The sequence below is a fragment of the Colobus angolensis genome, unplaced genomic scaffold, assembly GCF_000951035.1.
Source record: "Colobus angolensis palliatus isolate OR3802 unplaced genomic scaffold, Cang.pa_1.0 Scaffold150, whole genome shotgun sequence".
In the NCBI taxonomy this organism is placed as follows: Eukaryota; Metazoa; Chordata; class Mammalia; order Primates; family Cercopithecidae; genus Colobus; species Colobus angolensis.
In genome coordinates, this window is record NW_012114600.1 from 5,275,501 (window position 1) to 5,280,877 (window position 5,377).

A 5,377-nucleotide genomic window follows, 5' to 3' on the forward strand; every position below is an offset into this window, starting at 1 on the left:
ACTAAGAAATTATTCAATTGTACAGTTAAGATGAGTGAATTTTTCTTTTCTTTCTTTCTTTCTTTTTTTTTTGCTGGAGTCTTGCTCTGTTGCCAGACTGGAGTGCAATGGCACAATCTCAGCTCACTGCAACGTCCTGCTCACTGCAACGTCTGATTCCCTGATTCAAGTGATTTTCCTGCCTCAGCCTCCCGAGTAGCTGGGATTACAGGCACAAGCCGCCACGCCCAGCTAATTTTTGTATTATTAGTAGAGACGAGGTTTGACAATGTTGGCCAGGATGTTCTTGATCTCCTGACCTCGTGATCTGCCCGCCTTGTCCCCCCAAAGTGCTGGGATTACAGGTGTGAGCCACCATGCCTAGCCTATTTGTGTTCTTATCACTGAGGTGTAAGAGTTCTTTATATATTCTGGTTATGAGTCCCTTCTTAGTTATATGATTTACAAATATTTCTCCAGATTTGTGGCTTTTCGCTTCCTTACTGTGTCCTTTGAAGGACGAAAGTTTTTAATTCTGAAGTTCAGTTTATTAATATTTTTATCTTATTATTTGTGCTTTTGATGTTTTGCCTTAACTCAAGCCCATGAAAATTTACTTCTATGTTTTCTTTTTTTTTTACTTCTATATTTTCTTGCAGAATTTTCATAGTTCTAGCTCTTACATTTATGTTTATGATCCATTTTGAGTTTATTTATTTATTTATTTTGAGACAGGGTCTCACTCTGTTACCCAGGAGTGCAGTGGAGCAATCTCGGCTCACTGCAACCTCTGCCTCGTAGGCTCAAGCCATTCTCCCACCTCAGTCTCCCAAGTAGCTGGGACTACAGGTGGGTGCTACCAAGCCCAGCTAATTTTTTTGTGTTTTTAGTGGAGACGGGGTTTCACCATTTGGCCAGGCTGGTCATGAACTTCTGACCTCAGGTGATTCTCCCACCTCGGCCTTTCAAAGGACTGGGATTACAGGTGTGAGCTATTGCGCCCGACCATTTTGAATTTATTTTTGTGTGTGGTATGAGGCAAGGGTCTAAATTCATTGTCTTGCATGTGGGTATCCAATTGTTCCAGCATCATTTGTTGATTAAAAACTATCCTATTCTGCGGGGAGCGGTGGCTCACTCCTGTAATCCCAGCACTTTGGGAGGCAGAGGCGGGCGGATCACCTGAGGCCTGGAGTTCGAGACCAGCTTGGCAAACATGGTGAAAACCCTGACTCTACTAATAATACAAAAATTACACCGGCGTGGTGGCAGGTGCCTCTAATCCCAGCTATTTGGGAGGCTGAGGCAGGAGAATTGCTTGAACCCAGGAGGGGTTCAGTGGAGGGGTTCAGAATTGCTGGAACCCAGAGGCTGCAGTGAGTCGAGATCACGCCACTGCACCACTCCAGCCTGGGAAACAGAGCTAGACTCTGTCTCAAACAAACAAACAAAAACAAAAAAAACCAACTATCATTTCCCTTATTGAATCAACTCAGCAGTTTGTTGAAAATCAATTTACAGTAAGTATAAGGGCTTCTATCTCGACTTGAAAAATGACATATCATATTCTAATGGTAATTAGTACTTTATTTACCTTTTATTTTGTTTGTTTGTTTGGTTTTGGTTTTTGGTTTTTTTTTTTGTTTGAGACTCCATGTCTTGCTCTGTCGCCCAGGCTGGAGTGCAGTGGCACAATCTCGGCTCACCACAACTTCTGCCTCCCGGGTTCAAGTGATTCTGCTGCCTCAGCCTCCCAAGTAGCTGATATTACAGATGCCCACCACCATGCCTGGTTAATTTTTTTTTCTTGAGAGGGAGTTTCACTTTTGTTGCCCAGGCTGGAGTGTAATGATGCGATCTTGCCTCACTGCAACTTCTGCCTCCCAGGTTCAAGTGATTCTCCTGCCTCAGCTTCCCTAGTGGCTGGGATTACAGGCACACAGTCACCATTCCTGGCTAATTTTGTATTTTTAGTAGAGACGGGATTCCTCCATGTTGCTCAGGCTGGGCTCGAACTGGCCTCAGGTGATCTGCCCACCTCGGCCTCCCAAACCTGCCTTGTTTATACGCTAGTGTTATCACGGATTTCCATTTCTGCATATTGTTTCTTGTAAGTCCAATAAATGAGGAAACAAATTTGTATCGTTGTTTTGTATAGTCCATGTTTATATTTAGATCTACCCGTGTATTTACCACTTTTGTGCTCTTCCTTCCTTCTTGCACCTGGGAACTTTCTATCTAGGATCATTTTCTTTTTTGCCTACAGAATACCCTTTAGTATTTCCTTTAATTTGGGTCTGCTGGTGATAGACTATGTTAATTTTTGTTTGTGTAAAACATTCTTGAAGAATATTTTCACTGGTCATAAAATGTTATGTTGACAGTTATTACTATTATTATTAGTTCATTGAAAAAAATTATTTCACTCTTTTCTGGTTTCCATCATTTTTTACATTTTTTTTTCTTTTTTGAGACAGAGTCTGGCTCTGCTGCCCAAGCTGGAGTGCAGTGATATGATCTCCGCTCACTGCAACTTCTGCCTCCTGGGTTCAAGCAATTCTCCTGCCTCAGCCTCCCCAGTAGCTGGGACTACAGGCACCCACCACCGTGCCTGGCTAATGTTTTGTATTTTTAGTAGAGACAGGAATTTTACCATGTTGGCCAGGGTGGTCTCGAACTCCTGACTTTAAGTGATCTGCCTGCCAATGTGCTGAGACTACAGGCATGAGCTACTGCATCCAGCCAAAAAAAAAAAAAAATTTTTTTTTTAATCTTTGGGATGTTATATTCTGGGAGCTCAGCCTTCAACTTTGTCAAAAATTCCATGAAACTCATGCACTGAGTGCCTAATTTTGATTATAATGATTTTCATTTCTAGAGAGTTTTTTTTGTGTGTGTTTTCAGTTAATTAAGGATAGCTGCAAACTGTTTGTCACTCTTTCAGTTGAGAGATGGGATCCAACTGCTCCATGAATCTGGGCTGACTTTAGTGATTTGCTTGACCAATAGAATGCATTGGAAATGATGTTCTGTGATTTCTGAGGCTAGATCATAAAAAGTTTTGTGATTTCTACCTGAGCTTTTTGAAATGCTTGTTGTGGAAATTCCAGCACTCAAGACGCTCTCTTTGGGATCCCAGCCATCTTGCTATAAAAGGCAAGAAACATGTAGGCACTTGAAAGTTCTAGCTGAGCTCCCAGCAGCCAGCCAACACTACTACGTGAATTATTTTGTATTTTGACAATGTAAATCTAATCCATTTACATTGTCAGGTAACTGTCACTCCAGCAGACAATTCCAAGGTTTGTAGTCAGACAGGAGAGCAGATTAGGATCAGTACTGGGTTGTAATCAGTGCTTTTCTTTCTACTCTGTTTTATGCCATCATTTTCCCATCTCATTTTTTTTTTCTTATTAATCCCCAGAATTTTGGAAATCCCATTTTTCTACCCCTTTCGGTGCTTTTTTTTTTTTTTTTTTTAAAGGACTGGGTCTTACTTTGTCACCCAGGCTGGAGTGTAGTGGCACAATGATAGCTCACTGCAGCCTCAACCTCTCAGGCTCAAGTGATTCTCCCACCTCAGCCTCCCAGGTAGCTGGGACTACACATGCATGCCACCACACCTAGCTAATGTTTTCATTTTTTCTAGACATGGGGGTCTTGCTATGTTGCTCAGGCTGGTCTCAATCTCCTGGGCTAAGGCAATCCTCCCGCCTTGGTCTCTCAAAGTCCTGGGATTACAGGCATAAACCACTGCACCCAGCAAGCTGCCACTCTTATTATTCTCTCTCTGGACATGAAAAAATCCATTTTAAACTCTAAAGAGAGGATAAGAAATGGGGCTGAATGCATATTAATACAGTTGGAATTAATGAGAGAAAACAATGTATGTAGGCTGGACAAAAGACCTTGTTTTAAGACTAAAATTTATGAAGCTATCCTGCAGAGTTAATAATAAATCACCAGGTACAGTGACTCATGCCCGTAATTCCAGCACTTTGGGAGGCCAAGGCAGAAGGATTTCTTGAGGACAAGTGTTCAAGATCAGCCTGGGCAATATATTGAGACCCCATCTCTACAAAAGATAAAAACATTAGCCAGATGTGGTGGTGAGTGCCTGTAGTTCCAGCTACTCTGGAGGCTAAGGCAAGAGGATCTATTAAGCATAGGAGTTTGAGCTTACAATGAGCTATGATCACACCACTGCACTCCAGCTTAAATGACAGAGTGAGACTGTCTCTTAAAATTTTTTTTTCAGAATGATTAATAACTTATGCAAGTCTGGAAAAAGAATTACGCCCATTATACTGCTATAGTTTTTTGGAAATTATTTGTCTTACCAAATATAAAAGTATATAGAAATCCTGGTGTTGGAGAGGAAGATCAATACCTCTTTTAGCCTAACACTGTAATATTTTAGTATTTTTTTTCAGGGAAACATTATTTGACCCATTGCTTGAAGTAATAAATCAGTGAGATACAATGATAAGCAGTACTTTATGAATTATGCATAACATCTTAAGTTTATTTTTTTGTTTTCTATGCTTAATGGGCATTAATTATGCATTACTGAATATTCACTAAATGTTAATCATGCATTGGGTATTTTTCAGAAATTTTATTTTGTTGATTAGGAAATATAACATCGTTCCTTCAAATTTTAAGTGGATAAATTATAAAACAATATGCCCCTTGTTTACTTTCGTATAACTACATATTAAGCCATTATTTTCCATATACTATTATTGCTACTTACAACACATATCCTACATTGAATGCTTACAGTGTGCCAAGAACCATTCTCAGCACTTTATTTTTTTTCTTGTTAGCTGGATATATTTCTTTTTCTTTTTCTTTTTGTCATAGAACACTGTTTGCAGTAAAGGAAACTGGCATTGCAGTCTGGTGGTATAATGGCTTCTTCACATAAACCAGTACATGTTCATCCTTTAGCACAAAAAGCCCTAATGGCGCATATCTTATTAAAATTCAGGACATCTCCAATATTCTCTCTCTCTGTTTTTCTTTGTCATATGTATATATTTTTTTAAATAAACATTCTCAAGGTTTGTCCAAAAGAAGGCCATGCAGGTTCTTGGCTAGCGGAAGACAATTCAGAACAGCTGTTGCACATTTGGACTGTCACCTTCTCCAGGCTGGCAGTTGATATCTTATTTTTTTTCAACTCATTTTTATTAAAAAAATTTTAAAAGTGCTCCAACTATCAGTTTTGCAAAATCTCTAAGGGAAACACAAGAGTAAGGTGCTGAGGTAAAAAACAACTGAGGTAGCTTTTTTTCTGTGTGTTTTTCTTGTTAAAAAAAATCTGTAAATTTAGTGCTGCAATAAACATACGTGTGCATGTGTCTTTATAGCAGCATCATTTATAATCCTTTGG

The 5,377-nt window shown here is 39.6% G+C and overlaps 1 protein-coding gene across 1 annotated transcript in view; it reads right to left on the reverse strand.

Annotated features, from left to right (window-relative positions):
• The window catches only part of PPHLN1 (periphilin 1), a 231,614-nt gene that overhangs the window by 174,188 nt on the left and 52,049 nt on the right, over window positions 1–5,377 (reverse strand). The window lies entirely within an intron of this gene.